The following is a 15,384-nucleotide window of genomic DNA, read 5'->3' as shown; positions in this document are numbered from 1 at the left end:
AAAAAAGAAACTTTCTGACTCGCCAGATTACCCAAGTGCCGTAATAGTTCTGAAGAGCCTCGACTTCCAAAGGCCTCATCATGTAGGATGTGTTGCATGCGTTGTTCCTTCGGCATCGCCATACAGTTTACAACTTTGTCTTGAAGCTTCTGTATGATTTTTCGATGATTCGCTGAGATATCAAGCCCAGCACCACAGTGACCAGCCCCTGATCCAAGTTTGTCGAAGATAAGGTTCACTCGTTACGCACACTGTATTGCTGAAAGGTGCATTCTACTCGAATGAACCATTCTGTAGGAAGAGTTGTCCAGAACGTTGGTATTGGTATCGATTTTGTTATAGGTGAAATGTTCATTTGAGAAGAAATCGACGATAAAACCGGGGAACTGTAATCGTATTGCTGCTGATCTTCCTGCGTGAAGAGAGCAGACACTTAACATTTCGTGGTGGTGTAATATGTTACACGAGGTGTACGAATTAGGCTTAATCGAAATGCGGAGTCACCACTGTTGTTACTCACTTTAGCTATATGTAAGCAGCGCTGGTAAACGGTAACGATGTAAGATACTGTACTTTATTCTAAACATCATACAAATGATCAGTAACAAATATAAGTTATTAGAAAACTAAGAACATCTAAAATCCCAAAGGTTTACAGATCATCTCTCAACTCCATACACTCGCTTGATTCCTCGAATTGTCGATCTGTGTCGCCGATATGTCACAACAAGATAATAGGTAATCAACAGATGTCAAAAATCAAGGTGTCACTTTTAGTTCATCGAGCAAATATTGTATCTCTAAAGGCTCCAATACGCGATAAACAATTTGCCAAATTTGGCTGGATTTATAAAATATTTCATCTTGTGTAGCGTTGCTTCACGTTTTTGTTAAACATAGAGCGTGTTTGATGTGTTCGAAAGAAAATTTGCTCGACAGCAGATTTGACAAGATGACGGACGATGCTTGGATTGGTGTTTCACTCCACATGTTTAGCGAAAAACAGTGTTATTACAATTTGTCTCACTATGTTGCGCGTTTTCGCAAATATCGAGAATGCGATTGTCGGTACAATCTGGGTAGATTGTAGTTCGACCATTAGAACCTGCGTGTACTTAATCGATGTAACCACACTAACACAAAAACTCCTTCGAATAATATTAACGTTGGCTTAATTGACCACAGTCACATGAGATGGCAAAGAATACACGGCTCCTTCGATCGTTCCTAGTTTGCCATTGAAAATAACTTAACATGCAAGGAACAAAAACATCAGCGTTATCCTGTAACTATGCACGAACTACCTACCGGCATGGAAGATACAAAACACTAAAAAATCATAATCAAAGAATAACAAAAACAAAACACACATATACAGGGTTATTACAAATGATTGAAGCGATTTCACAGCTCTACATTAACTTTATTATTTGAGATATTTTCACAATGCTTTGCACACACATACAAAAACTCAAAAAGTATTTTTAGGCATTCCCAAATGTTCTATATGTGCCCCTTTAGTGATTCGGCAGACATCAAGCCGATAATCAAGTTCCTCCCACACTCGGCACAGCATGTCCCCATCAATGAGTTCGAAAGCATCGTTGATGCGAGCTCGCAGTTCTGGCACGTTTCTTGGTAGAGGAGGTTTAAACACTGAATCTTTCACATAACCCCACAGAAAGAAATCGCATGGGGTTAAGTCGGGAGAGCGTGGAGGCCATCACATTAATTGCTGATCATGATCTCCACCACGACCGATCCATCGGTTTTCCAATCTCCTGTTTAAGAAATGCCGAAGATCATGATGGAAATGCGGTGGAGCACCATCCTGTTGAAAGATGAAGTCGGCGCTGTCGGTCTCCAGTTGTGGCATGAGCCAATTTTCCAGCATGTCCAGATACACGTGTCCTGTAACGTTTTTTTTTGCAGAAGAAAAAGGGGCCGTAAACTTTAAACCGTGAGATTGCACAAAACACGTTAACTTTTGGTGAATTGCGAATTTGCTGCACGAATGTGTGAGGATTCTCTACCGCCCAGATTCTCACATTGTGTCTGTTCACATCACCATTAAGAAAAAATGTTGCTTCATCACTGAAAACAAGTTTCGCACTGAACGCATCCTCTTCCATGAGCTGTTGCAACCGCGCCGAAAATTCAAAGCGTTTGACTTTCTCATCGGGTGTCAGGGCTTGTAGCAATTGTAAACGGTAAGGCTTCTGCTTTAGCCTTTTCCGTAAGATTTTCCAAACCGTCGGCTGTGGTACGTTTAGCTCCCTGCTTGCTTTATTCGTCGACTTCCGCGGGCTACGCGTGAACCTTGCCTTGCCCGCGCGCGTTTAACCGTTTCTTCGCTCACTGCAGGCCGACCCGTTGATTTCCCCTTACAGAGGCATCCAGAAGCTTTAGACTGCGCATACCATCGCGAATGGAGTTAGCAGTTGGTGGATCTTTGATGAACTTCGTCCTGAAGTGTCGTTGCACTGTTATGACTGACTGATGTGAGTGCATTTCAAGCTCGACATACGCTTTCTCGGCTCCTGTCGCCATTTTGTCTCACTGCGCTCTCCGGCGCTCTGGTGGCAGAAACCTGAAGCGCGGCTTCAGCCGAACAAAACTTCATGAGTTTTTCTACGTATCTGTAGTGTGTCGTGACCATATGTCAATGAATGGATCTACAGTGAATTTATGAAATCGCTTCAATCATTTGCAATAGCCCTGTATAAAACAATAACGCCTCTCATGGCTGGGGTGGAATGTTTGACGGCGCGATTGTTTGTAAACACACGGAGATGACACGCGTGATGCAACACTATGTAAACTGCCCATATCGCCACAGCGAACACGGATAAAAACAAATTGTAATGGCAGTTACCAAAATGGTATATGTTTTGCGATTTTCATAGTCATATATAAGGCAGCAAAAAATTAATCAGATAATCAATATTCTACGTACAATATAGAAGCAGGAGTGCCACAAAATAAAAGAGTCTAAGCACTCTAGCTGTTACAACGACGATGTGTGTGTCCCCACGTCAAAGTATTTTAATAAACTGACAACAGAGGACAAGTAGAAGAGAAAAAATTTCACAAGCTCGTATCTTCCTTTTCAATGTGATGGCAGAATAAATCACTTAATCAGCCTGACAGTCCATTCAGAGTTGGTCTAACCATCAGTTTCTTAGTATAACAATTCTTTTATGAGATTTTCATGGGTTTATTTCTCTCTGTTTCAACCATACCATAGACCAGTGTATTATTTTTTCTTTTCTTCTTTATACACAGTGCTAAAGTCAATACAAGAATTTCTTTGTCTGCAATGGTAGCCATTCCAGTTAATGTGAAAGTGCTTTGTGACATGAACAGTGCCTGCCTCAAAAATGAACTTAAACTGACAGTCTTTGTTGGTACATGTACAGGCTTCTTTGACGAATCTGGGGATAGAAAATAGCGAACTTGACAAATAAGTCTGACTGGATATGGGCGCCTTAAAGTGAGAATCAGATTGTTAAATAGCTCTCGATACGCAGCTCAAAAAGTGCTCGAAATCTACGTATGTTACTCGAAAGTGGTTCTTGATTGGATTTTTGTTGATGATTGCTACTTCAGTTATTAGTGTATTTGATGCTACTGTGTTATTTCTGCGATACCCCAGTTCCAAATCCAACATTTATACTTTCCCTTCTTCTTACGGGATTATTGGTTCAATTCTAATGCAGAACGATAATGACAACATTAATATCTGTCCAGAAACTCTCAGCTGACACTGTAATGGGAAACGTGCACATGAAACCCCACTTTGCTGCTGACACAGTACGCCAATAATTCTACATTGTGGCTCAGTTTCTCAATATGGTGTATAACAGACCCCCTTGGATAAGCTACTAATACATTAAACATTTACTGTGCATTACTAGTGTTGCACTGGCATGTTATTTTTTCAAGAAAGAGGTTATATGAGTACTTATCTTGATTATTGCATCAGCATCTAGGAGTGTCTCCAATAAAAATCTTGATTATAATAAATTTCATCTGGGTTTGTGGGTTCTGCAGGACCAAAACACATAGTTGACTTCTAACTTTAACATTCTTTGTTTTGACATTTTATCATAGAAAGATTATTACCAAGAGGAATGTTTCACACACACAGTTTTAGGCGTTTTAGCACAAAAGAGAAACATTTACACATGCAATTTGTCATAGTAACAAAACACAGTCTGTAAGTGCAGTACATGATTTCTTACATATAGAACGCTGACTGCTTCACCTTGAGAACTAACAAGAAGTGTATGGACTTAAGTGAGCTCTTTGGCGCGCATTGCATTGTATATATAAAACACCATTGCTTCTAGGAGCTTCAGTGGATCAAATGGAGGTTGGCATAATATCTGGTTTTTGTGTTATTAACAGTTTTATGTAAACTTTTCTCTTTTCACCCTTGAAAATGGCTCTGAGCACTATGGGACTTAACACCTATGGTCATCAGTCCCCTAGAACTTAGAACTACTTAAACCTAACTAACCTAAGGACAGCACACAACACCCAGTCATCACGAGGCAGAGAAAATCCCTGACCCCGCCGGGAATCGAACCCAGGAACCCGGGCGTGGGAAGCGAGATCGCTACCGCACGACCACGAGCTGCGGACGCGCCCTTGAAAAGATCAAATGAATAAAATAACAGTAAAAGTTATTTTATAGAGTTGTAAAATAGAAATTTTATGATCCTAAAATACTGCATGTGCAAAAGAAAGTATATATTTAGCTTTTACAAAATACTGAATTATTTATGACAAAGTTAAGAGTATTTTTGGAACATAACACTGGTTTTCTGTTTAATGAACAATAGAATTCCATGAAATATCACCAAAACTGCACTTAAAGAATATTCGGTTCAAGTAGCATTTGTTATAGCTCAGATAAAGTGAGATCTATACGATACCTAATTTTTATGACCAAAAATTTTTATGTTGAATGACTCAAATAATTTTCAATATGTTTTAAATAATTTAGAAAATATAGACTTTTGGTAAATACTTTATTGTAATGTATTAGTCCTGTACATAATAACTGCAATTAGAATCCATATCGCCTCAAAAAGAGATAAGATCTCAGTTTCTGTTAAACTGAGGATGGTATTACAAATTATAGTTGACATATGAATCCTATAATCTTCGTTTGTTAGTCTATAGGTAGCAACTGAGATGATTCCCATGGCTTTTAATACTGCAGTGTGTATTATGGCATTATGCCTGAGGAAAGAGTTAAAAACAAGGAAGGGTAAATCCATATGCTGGATTAGGAGATAAAATGAGGGCAACAAATACACTTACGAAAGAAATAACATTTGAAGAGGAAAATACTGTCTGGTATAGCAAAGTTTGCTTATAATATTGGTTGCAAATGACTGTTTATGTAGGTATTTCGAACATTTCTAAATTTTGCCCATCACACTCTGGAGCTATTTCATGCATATAGCTCACAATTACTAGCAATTCTGGTCTCTCAAACAGTGGTCTTTAGATAGCTCATTTTATTTTTTTCTGTAAGCAAAGTTACTCTTTATACAGAGTGTTACAACTCCTATTACAGGCCGCTAGGGGTTGTAGAGGGAATGTAGTAGATAACCTTTTTCATAAGGAACTCAGGTCCAGATATGTACTGTATGGACGAAAAATAAGTTTGAATGTCAAACTCTTTGAAATCCCACACTTCGTGGTATGAACACAGCACAGACAACAAGGTCTGACCTATGTTCTACATCTACAGCTGTATTCTGCAAGCCACTGAGATGTGCATGGTAGAAGATACATCCCACTGTACTAGTTATTAGGGGTTCTATCCATTCCACTCACATATGGAGTGTGGGAAGAATGGTTGTTTAAATGCCTTTGCATGTGCTGTAATTAATCTAATTTTGTCCTCATGATCACTAGACCCATCACCTAAAGTCAGTTCTTGAAACTTCGTAAGTAGGTTTCCTCAGGATAGTTTACATCTATCTTGAAGAGTCTACCAGTTCATTTAGTTCAGCATCTTGTGACACTCTCCTACAGGTCAGACTAATCTGCGACCATTCATGCTACCCTTCTCTGTATATCTGCTGTTAGTCCCATTTGGCACACACTTGAGCAATATTCTCGAATGGGTCACATGAGTGTTGTGTAAGTAACCTCCTTTGTAGGCTGATCACTTTTCCCCAGTATTCTACAAATAAATAGAAGTCCATCACCTACTTTACCCACGACAAGGCCTATATGATATTTCCATTTCTATCGCTACAAAGTTTTACACCCAGATATTTGCGTGAGTTAGCCAATTCCAAATGTAACTCGCTGATATTACAATCATAGGATACTACGGTTTTTCGTTTTGCAAAGTGCGCAGTTTTGCATATCTGAACATTTAAAGCAATTGCCGATCTTTGCACCACTTTCAAATCTCATTAACACCTGACTGAATATTTATGTAGCTTCTTTAAGAAGTCCTTCTGGACAATACTGACAGTAAACTCAGACTTTTTGTGGATGATGAAGTTATCTATAATGATACATAACTGCATCATTCACAAAAAGTCTGAGTTTACTATCAATATTGTTCACAAGGACAGAAATATATAACAAGAATAGCAAAAGTCCCAACACACTTTCTGAGACACACCCAACTTACTTACTTACTTATTTACACCAAACTTACTTATACATCTGACAATGACTCTCCATCCAAGATAAGAAGCTGCATCCTCCCTACCAAAAAGTCCTCAATCCAGTCACAAATTTCGCTTGATACCCCATATGATCGATTGAACTATTGAGAGTAAGTGTAGATGTGGTACTGAATCAGAGGGTTTTCCAAAATCAAGAGATACTGCATCTGCCTGACTGCCTTGATCCAAAGGTTTCAGTATGTCACCTCACAAAAGTATGAGTTGGGTTTCCCATGATGGATGTTTTTGGAACCTGTTCTGGTTGGCACGGAGGAGGTCGTTTTATTCGAGAGATCTCATTATGTTAGAGCTCAGAATATGTTCTAAGAGTCTACAATAAATCGATGTCAAGGATATTGGACGGTAGTTTTGTGGATCACTTCGTTTAGGTGGGTGTGACCTTTGCTTTGATCCAAGACCAGGGTAAGATACTTTGAGGAATCTATGGTAGATTATATTTAGAAGAGGGGCTGACTCACCCACAAATTCAGTATAGAATGTGACAGGGGTTCTATCGGGCCCTGGAGCATTGTTCAGTACTAATGATTTCAGCTGTTTCTCAATACTGCTGACGGTAACATTTATTTCACTCAACTTTCAGTGATATGAGGATTAAACTGGAGCACTTCTCCCATTGTTTCCTTAGTAAAGGAACATTTGAAAACCGAGTTATGCATTTCAGCTTTGATCCTCTCAGTTTCAGTTCCCTTCTCATTTGCGAGTGACTGGATACTAACTTTGCTGCCATTTCTCTAAGAAGGCTATGACACGAGAAATGTTTTAAGTATTTGCTGTCGGGTTCTCTTCCTGACGAAGGACGTTCTGTTCAAAGTCAAGACTGCAAAGCGTCTGTGGAACCCTACAGTTATCCCTCCTAGTTTCTCGCTGCCGTTTTTGTAGTCAGTCGAAAATGATAAGTGATACGTTAACTACAACAGAGACTCTCGTTCCATACTCGTCTTACCTGAAAGTGAGGTCAAAATGACGTGTACTCGATGCAACCACAAAGCTTTATAGCAGTCTACCATACAAGAACATAGTGTAAGACCCCCAGGATGCCGCTAAGTTAGTATTTCAAGAACAAGCAAGGATAAAATACCGATTGAAAGTAAAAAGTCGACAGAGACATTAATTAGGAAAGCGCAAACCAACGAATTAATTTTTTTCACATTCATCTTTTGATATACTTTTTTTGTTTTTAGTAGTAGAACACAGTCGAGGTTTTTTCATCGTAAGAGAAGGATGTGCATTTGTAGAGCAGAAGTACTGCAGTCTAAGTGTATTTAAATATGCGTGAACAATACAATATAGAAGACCAATACAAAGCATTTTTATTTATGGAAGTGTGTGAAGTGAATTTTTGTGTAATTACGACAAGCGTCAGTGCCCACAGAGTCCTTTAGCTGCCTGCATCTTCACCAAAATTGTAAGGAAACCCAATGCACAAGCAGGCATTTTTAAACAGATTAAATTCATATTCAATTACTAATATTCAATCATTTATTAATTCATTTATTTTTTAGTATATTACACTACCCAGCCATTAGTGGCACTAGATTATCCTGCGCATGAGTGGGTGGAAGCTTGGAAATCGGAACATATATGTAAAAAAAACTTGCTAAATGTTTGTGACAACCACGAATATAAATATCACTGCTGTTCGTCTTACTTGTAACAATTTAATATGTATTCTTAGGTTCCTGCCTAGCCACACATTCGGAAATCATGACTTTTCCGACATAAACAGCCAAATATTTGTGAGAAGCAAGAATATAAATATTGCTGCTCGTTTGAGTCACAAATATGTAAGTTGTACTTTTGGGTTCCCATCTAACCACATCCTCCTTAATCATGGAATACACAGAAGGAAAAGCAAAAATACAAATGGAATTGTTGTTCACTTCACTTACAGCTGTTTAATATAAGAGTTTCTATTCAAACTAAAATCACAAAATCGAAGAAATGCATATATGCAAATCAACATCATAAACCAAAGGCTATGCCTTGTCAATTTAGCCACGTCCCTCTCTCCATTGTAATCCTCTTCAATTCTTCATACAATTTTATCCCCATAACTCCTCTGATGTTATTAAAATACGTTGCTCTTGGCCTGACTCTTGGTTTTTTCCCTAAAATTTTTCCTTCAAATACATTCTTTAGGAACTTGTTGTGTCTCATTATGTGCCCTATCATTTTTGATTTTCTTCCTCCTATATAATTTAGCAGCGTTCTGTTCTCATTCACTTCTCTTAAGACCTGTTAATTACTTTTTCTATCTGCCCAGCTTGTTTTTGTCATTCTTCTCCATATCCACATTTCCATTGATTCCAGTCTCTTTTTGTCTGCCTTTCCCAGAGACCACGCTTCACATCCGCATGTTAAGACACTCCACACAAAAGTTTTGGCAACCTTTTTCCTACTTTCTAGGCTTATGTGATGGTCTGTTATTAAATTCCTTTTATTTTGGAAGGCTTGCTTTGCCAAGGACACTATTCTCTTTATATCTGTGATACATTTATTGTCACAAGTGATTGTGCTCCACAATAAACAGGCCTTCTCAACCTGCTCTAGAACGTCATCTTCTACTTTAATATTAACTTTACCATTTCGTTTGTCTTCCCTACTACCATAGTTTTTATTTCCTTCTTCTTTATTTTTAGATTAAATTCTCTTAGGATTTTGTCAAATTTTAGCAACATAAACTCCATTTCCTTTACTGAGTCAGCAAGTACTTCTACATCATCTGCAAAACGGATACAGTGTATTCGTTCCTCGTCAATTTTAATTCCTTTGCTTATTCTTTTCAATTTTTCAGTGGTTCTTTCAATAAATAGGTTGAACAAATATGGTGATAATGGGCATCCTTGCCTTACTCCCCTCCTTATTTCTGCTTTCTTCTCCATACCATTCACTTCTATCTCTGCTTCCTGCCTTTTATACAGGTTCCAGATTAATCTTCTGTCCCTCCAATCAAGATTTATTTGGTCAGAATAACAATTTCCAGTTAACCATGTCAAATGCTTTTTGTAAATCTACAAAGTTCAAGTAGGTTTTCCTATTAACTCCAAGTCGTCTTTCTAATACCATCCTCAGAGCTAGTATTGCCTTTCTAGTTCCTTTTCTGGATCTGAAACCAAATTGGTCTTCTAGGTTTGCCTCAATTTTCTTTTTGATTCGATTTTTTTATTATCTTTAACATTAGTTTGGAAGTGTGGGATAGTATGGAGATAGTCCTATAGTTCTCACAGTCCAGAGCATTTCCTTTTTTTGGGATTATTACTGTTTTGCTGTTAAGCAAATCTGTAGGTGGTTCTTTTCCATCTTCATAGTACTCTTTAATAAGTTTATATAAGTACTCTTTTATTGATTCTCCAATTTCCTTCAGTATTTCTGCCTGTCGCTTTGCCATTGCTTAGATCATTCAAGGAACTGTTGAGCTCCTCTCTAGATATAGGTGACTCTATCATGTCAATATCCACACTGCTCTCTTCCAAAATTTCCCCTTTATTAGCAACATCTTCTCCTTCATGTAGTTCTTGAATATAGTCTTTCCATCTTTTGCATACATCCTCTAATTCGAAAAATAGGTCACCGTTTTTATTCTTGACCATATTTGTTTTTGTGGTTGGCTTTATCCGCATTGATTTAATTTTAAAGTAGGCTCTATCAATTTGACCTCCACTTAGATCTTGTTGAATTCCTTATGATTGTCGTACATCCACTTTTCTTTTTAAAATCTACATTTCTGTGCAATTGCATTTTTTACTCTTTTGTACTTATCGGAATCTTTTTTCCTCAGCCTGTTTCTTTCTTCATTAAGGTCTAGTATTTCCTTGGTCATCCATGATTTCCTCGGTTCTAGTTTCCTTAATCCTACTAGTTCTTTAGCAGCTACTTCTACGGTCTCTTTGAATACTTCCCATCCTGAACTGTTACCTATCAGGTTATCGGTCATTTCTTTCATGTCCGCAGCTACTTGCTTTTCCTTAAGTTTTTCTACAAACCATCTGTGTTGGTTAGTTCTTTTATATTTCTTAAATCTGCTACTATAGTCTGTTATCACTAGAACATGGTCACTGTCTATATCATACCCAGGGTATGAGTGGCTAGACTTTATTTGATTCATAAATTTCTTCTTGAGTAGGATATAATCTATCTGATACCTTTTGCCATGTGCCGGAATTTTCCATGTATATCTTCTTCTCTTGGGCATTTCAAAACACGTGTTGGTGACTATCATTTCATACTGTTCACAAAAATCTAGCAACCGTCCTCCTGTAGCATTATTTTTTCCTAGCCCAAACTTACCATTCCGTAATCCTTTGTTATCTTCACCAATCAATGCACTGAAATTATCAATTATGATAAGATTGTCCTTTTCTTTAACCAGTTTCATTATGTCATCAATTTGCTCATATACTACTTCTACTTCCTCATCTTTGCTGTTTGCTGTTGGTAAGTAAACTGCAATTACACACAAATCTGTGGGTTGTGCCTTAATTTTAATCATCATTATCCTATCACTGCAGTGGTATGTCATCAACACGTTGTTCTTCCATTTTCCTCTAAAAATTATAGCAATGCCATTTCTTCCTGTTCGAGCACTACCACTGTGAATGATCCTGATATCCCTTGACATAAGATCACCATTACTGCCCCATGTAGTTTCACAGATTCCTAATATGTCCAGCTGTGACTTTTCCGTCAGCATCTTAATCTCTTCTAGTTTCCCGGCTTTTAATAGGATTGTGACATTTCATGTTCCAATTCTCATCTGTTCTTTTACTCCTTTACTCTTTACAGCCTTGCCAAAGACATTCCCCCTGGAGATCCAAATGGGGCAATTCAAATGGTTCAAATGGCTCTGAGCACTATGCGACTGAACTTCTGAGGTCATCAGTCGCCTAGAACGTAGAACTAATTAAACCTAACTAACCTAAGGACATCACACACATCCGTGCCCGAGGCAGGATTCGAACCTGCGACCGTAGCGGCCGCTCGGCTCCAGACTCTAGCACCTAGAACCGCACGGCCACTCCGGCCGGCCAAATGGGGCAATTGAAACTCCGGAAAATTTTGAATTGGCCATAGCCATATTTCTATTTGGGAATCCTGTATAGGGTCGTTTATGCAGTGGTTCGCCGTTGCCTTTTGCATCCTCCTGCCATTGACCATGTTTAGGGACAATTTCTCATCCCTGGGACAAGGGGGTGCCCTTTCCTTACCCGCTCATCTGCCCCATGTAAATAACACCGAATATTGCACAACATGCTTCTGTTCCACTAGTAAGAAAGTTCCAGAAACGCAAAGATGCATTAAAAATGTTGGAATGAAGCAGGATCCGAACCTTGAAAGGTCTCTGTTGGATTCCTTTCATGTTTAATTTCTCAAAATTGTTGTCTTTTATGGAATAAATTCCTCTTCTAAATTTACTATGGCGTTTCTGACTATCTGGGAGGAGACTGAGTAGTGGAACGTGTTACTTTTACACGTAAACAAGAACGATCTGTCACACTACTACACTTTAAAACACAGTATATATGTAATTCATGTCACACAGTCTCATACGGAACCTACATCCGCTTTCTGTTATATACTGTATATGATAAGATACTGTCATCCCCCTTCCCTTCTGTGTGAGAGGATGAATGATCAAATGTGTTTGTAGTTGCATGCTTGAGGGTAGCAGACAAGGCTGTCTGCTAGAGAACAGTAGGACCAACGTCGGAACAGGTAGCTACGGTTCCTAAAAGCAGAGAGGTTTATATTCTTAGTATGGTCCGGTCCGTCCGTTGTCAGGTTGGTATAGGAAGCTGCCCCTCTGGTCCCTTCCGTTTGTCTTTGTGAGCGACTCTCAGGAAGCACGCTGGGTAGTAGCAGTTGCAGTCTGGCAGTAGGCAGTTGCAGTCTGGCGGTGGCGAGCGTCTGAAATGGTAAGATCTCCAGCTAAGCGCGTGTCTGCTAAGTCCGTGGGACAATGGATTTGTTAAGTTCAGCCTAACTGAGAGTTTAATCACCGTGATTTCAGGTTTAGCTCTAAAATATCTAATGCTATCTTAAATTGCAGCGGAGTGTAATTCTCGTGTCAAGTTCAGATTATTTTGCGGTAGTTGCTTTGTCATTACTTTGTGAGACCAGTACCACGTGCTTATATAACTGTTTGACCCGTCAGGTTAACAGTAAGACGTTAGTAACCAGTTCAAGGTTTTTCTTTTGTCAATTGCTTTTCGATCTAATTTATTTTTATTATCTAAATTATTGTGGAGTTATACGCTTTCTGTAAACCAAGTTGACCACGTGAAGCATGTGGTGTAATCATCAAAGTAGCCCTCAGCTATTCTTCTTGGGAAGATTTCACAAAGAGTTAATATGAATTTAGTATACCAGTGTGTGGTAATTACATGACGGACAGAATTGTGCTACGAACGTAATTTCTTTGACTGAAAATTTGAATCTGTTGGTTGTGGTTAACTTTCTCTTGCATGTGTTTCAATGTTCTTTGTGTGTTGTTTTATGAGTGCAGTGTTGTATCCAGTCTCCCAATCTTGGCTCCATATTTTATGTGTTCCGTAAGATTCCAATCTCACATTTTCACAATCGTAAATAAGGCACCAGCTCAGTATAACTCACGTATAATATGCTGAAATTTCAATGATCAATCTTAAAATAAATTTGCAAATATAAACTGATTTCTTTCTTTTTATTTAAATTCTCCTTTTTTATATATAGATATATTACCGGTTGTTGTATGACTGTAAAAGATTATAATCAATGTTAGTCTGATTGGTAATGTGGTAAACCTAGACTAGTTACCAGCAGAAACAGTTGCTTAGTAATGCAAGATTAACTTCCCCAGACAGCTTACAGCTTTCAACCCGCTTTTATTCTACTATTAGCACCCGATTTCAGCATACCAAATTAATGTAGCAATATTACAACCTATATCTACCATCTTCACAACTCAATGTTTCTGGTGAACACATTCAGTTTTCAACAACAGGGTTTTAATAACAGTGTCATTATTGCTAAGATTTCCTGGAGGTTTTCACTACTGACGTGTCATTAACTGACAAAAATGGTGTATGATTTCATAACTACATAATTACTGCTAGTTGTAATACGAAAGCACTAAATCGAATATGGCATCTCCAGAGTTCTCCATCTGTCAATTGCTATAGAGATTCGTGGTCGAATCGAATGACATGACATGTGTAAGTCACGTCTGGTTAAGCTGAGTGTGACGCTAGCTGGTCCCTAATTACAACAGGGATGGCTTCTCTTCTCATTTTGTGTGCGCACTGTGAAGTGCGAGATTTGAAAGTGATCTGATCATCAAACTTATTTTATATTCAAATGGTACATTTCCTTATCAAAAATTTATCTATAAGGGATGATAAAAAAGTTCCCATTCGAATGCTTTACAGTTCACAATCAGTTTGCCAATCATGTAAAATCGCTGGAACTTTGAGACAATCATTCCACTGATGAGTCAGTCTGAAGCTATACATTTGGTAAAATACTGTGTCCTATTGTTTGAAGAAGTTCATAACTGTCTGCTGCACATCCTCATCCAACAGGAATCGTCGACCCTTCAAGTCCTGTATTAAGGAACTGTAGGCGTATTATCACATAGGAATAGCTCAGGATTATAGGGTGGGTTCTCCTGAGTTGATGTGTCTTCTGCATTACGATATATCTTTGCGATATGGGGCGTGCGCGTTGTGTCGTATCGCGACCGTCATGAAACTTGGCGCACCATTCCACAACATTGGTTTTCGACAGAAATGCTGTCCCATAAAAATTCTTCATTCTCCAATGGATGTCTCCCACTGTTTATCGTTTGACATCCAAGTCTTTGGTCATATTTAGTAATAATATCGCCATAATTCACGTTTCTGCATTTACTGCATGCATGTCGGAAAGACAGAAATGCAACAATAATCCCTTGCGTACATGTCGGTGCTTATATATCCCCATCTGAGGTGCGCTACGTTGCAGATATCCTGCAGCAACGCCCTCAAACGGAAACGTTATGATTGCTCCCTATGCTATGTCGCCTCTAGATCTTGTAGAACCCTGTAACAAGAATTGTGGAACAAATTGTGTGATTCCAGTAAATGCGAAAATATACCTTCCGAGGACTGTTTTGAAAATTTTTAAATAAAAAAATGTTAGCACCATGAAATCGCACTGATCATAGGCAGAAACTATTCCACAAAATGGAGCAGAACGCTGGTTTTTCGAAAAACAAAGTTTTCGTGGCAGGAGGAACCAAGGTGTTAGGTGCACAGTCAAAGGAAACTAAATTTCTTTTCATAAAGACTTATTTAAACACGGGTTTGGAATTCTTGTCGTCAACCACTGTTTTGAAAGGGGAAAATGCTGTATGCTTAATGTTACTCTACTGGCATTGCAATAAGCCTGGCCAAGTAACAATGCTCTAGCTGCCATGTGTAGTAAAGGCTAGTGCATTTTCCACTCCCATCAGCGACGACTCTTTTCATACTCAACTTCGTACGCGGGACTGGGCTTAGCGTTTTTAATATTCTACCCCTTCCCGATCATGTTCTGGAGTCAGAAACAATCTTCCGGCCATATATTTTTTTCTTTCGTTTTATTGTATTTCGATATTTGTTCTTGATATTCAAATAACATTTATGGAAAAATAATTATGTTTATC

This window comes from Schistocerca nitens, chromosome 2 (assembly GCF_023898315.1).
Source record: "Schistocerca nitens isolate TAMUIC-IGC-003100 chromosome 2, iqSchNite1.1, whole genome shotgun sequence".
NCBI classification, from domain to species: domain Eukaryota; kingdom Metazoa; phylum Arthropoda; class Insecta; order Orthoptera; family Acrididae; genus Schistocerca; species Schistocerca nitens.
This window is presented reverse-complemented; position numbering follows the sequence as displayed.